This window comes from Penaeus monodon, chromosome 22 (assembly GCF_015228065.2).
Source record: "Penaeus monodon isolate SGIC_2016 chromosome 22, NSTDA_Pmon_1, whole genome shotgun sequence".
Lineage (NCBI taxonomy): Eukaryota > Metazoa > Arthropoda > Malacostraca > Decapoda > Penaeidae > Penaeus > Penaeus monodon.
In genome coordinates this window covers 6,829,539-6,831,766 of record NC_051407.1, presented here as the reverse complement: position 1 = coordinate 6,831,766, position 2,228 = coordinate 6,829,539, and the positions used below count along the sequence as shown (strand labels likewise).

The window sequence follows — 2,228 nt, the reverse complement described above, 5'->3', positions numbered from 1 at the left end:
TTTTATAAAGGCAAAACTTATACTTGTGTTTGTAAATATTAGTGTACATGCAAACATATACCAAACCTCAAATAATTCGTAGTCTGTGAATGAACTAACATATTGTGCTCATATTATTTGTATTTGCATGTGTGTGCATGTATAATAATGAGTGTTTCTCTTTGCATTTTATGCAGCAGAACATAGGTTAAGGATCGTTCATCTATTCTTCTTTTCTTTATTGAAATATATATACACATCCATAAGAGATAACAAAACTCGTAGAGAATTCAAGAATGTAAAGTTTATAAAGCCATATAGACAACAAATTAATGAGAAGAATATACTATTAAGGTGTTCATATGAAGACCTCTAAGGTGTACTGTAAAGATTTGATGGAGTGGAAATAACGCTGGAACCTCCACCGAAACCACCTCCTGTGATAAATCCACCGCCACTTCCACCAGAAATAAATTCTCCACCGTCGCCACCGCTTACGAAACCTCCGCTGATAGCACCACCTCCGAATCCATCGCCAATGCCGCCTCCCAGAACACCACCGCCACCTCCGCTGACTCCGAAACCACCGCCGACACCTCCGCTGACTCCGAAACCACCGCCGACACCTCCGCCGCCACCAATCACTTGTCCGCCTCCCTGGGAAGCTGCATTCAAGGCACTCTGGAGATCAACTCCGCTGGGAAGAACTGGGTTCTCGCCGTCAGCATAGTTCACGAAGTAAACTTCAGGACTGGTTGCTGGTGGTGCTGGTACTTCAATCACTTCCTGTCCTTGTTGTGTCTGTTTGTTAAGGACATATAGGACGTGTTTCTGCTGTGGTGGAGGTATGACGATGGGATCTGGTCCTTGTCCTCCTTCAGGAGTTCGAATGAACACAATATTTGTTTCTATGGTTGGCTCAGGGATGTAAGGAGGAGGACCGTAGGAAATTGGTGGTGCTGGTGGCGCGTCATATAAGTACACTTTACGGTTGACACGTGGAGTGACACATCTGCCGTCGACATGCAGCACCTGTCCGGGGCCGCATCCTCCTGAGCCAAATCCTGGACCCGGACCTCCAATGCCAAAACTTGGTCCTGAGGGCGTACCCAGACTGTAGCCTTGAGGCGCGGCTAACGACGTGGCCACGAGTGTTGAGATTAAGACCTGCAAAATGAGAAAGCAGCATGACATATATTGCTGAATAATGATTTCAGCAATCCACTGATTTAATTTCTTTTCCTCGTGTCATTTCCTTTTGACCAAACACGACGACACAACAGAGACCTGACTTACCAGGAGCTTCATGTCGGAAGTAATGCTTTCCCGTGCCAGGCGACGCCTTTTATATACCACTTTTCCTCTCGCTCCACCATTCTCCTCCTCATCACCCTCAAAGGTCGCTCCAGATCCTACCCCGCCCGGCTCGGTGGCTCCCTACCCCCCTTCCATTCCCCTCCACGCCCATCTTTTCCCCCAGCTCTCTCACTGCTGCCTACCCACCCACCCCCTCCTAACCCATTCTACCGACCCTCCATTCCCTTTACCTTTGCCCAGCCCGGTCATCCGTGCCCCAACCCATCCGCGCGTGCACTTGCATGTCTGTATAAGTTTTATATGTTACTTTCTAGGTCTGATAAGCATGAAATTAATCCTTTTTCATGTTCCCAGTATCAACACCTAGGCTTATATATATCTGTATATTTTTTCTTTTGTTAGTTTTAATCAATTTTCGTCTATCTTCTGTTTCTATGATTATCATTTTAATCTTATATTGTTACCTTCTTGTTTTTACTTTAATTTTTCTTCATAACTGTTATTAAGGAAACATAATGAGTTCGTATCTAAGATTTGATGCGAGTGCTGTCGACTGGCTTGTATTTTGTGTGGTACCTCTAGCCCGGAAAAAAGTCACCTTGGTGATTGGCTGGATGCTCCTTTTACAGCTCTTCGTCCTCCTCTAATGACTAAGCTTCCAACTACGATTCTCTTCATCCTTTACCATATGAGTCCGTATATGCATTCCAACATGCACTAATATGAATGGAGATTTAAACACATTAATGCGAATAGTATGAAATGGTATACAACATACATTAATAGTATGTTATACCTATACATACGTTTTTGTTTTTGTTTTTTTCTTACGCATTACTTGTTTTACAGTATGACTATTAATTTATCCCTGTGTTTGAGTGGAAAGTTCAGGTAATAAAATTTGAGTTTATAAAATGTGGAATACATCTACA

At 43.4% G+C, this 2,228-nt stretch overlaps 1 pseudogene; it reads right to left on the bottom strand.

Moving 5' to 3' along the window:
* Window positions 1–203: 203 nt before the first annotated feature.
* Window positions 204–1,289, bottom strand: LOC119586856 (annotated as a pseudogene).
* Between the last annotated feature and the right edge of the window lie 939 nt (window positions 1,290–2,228).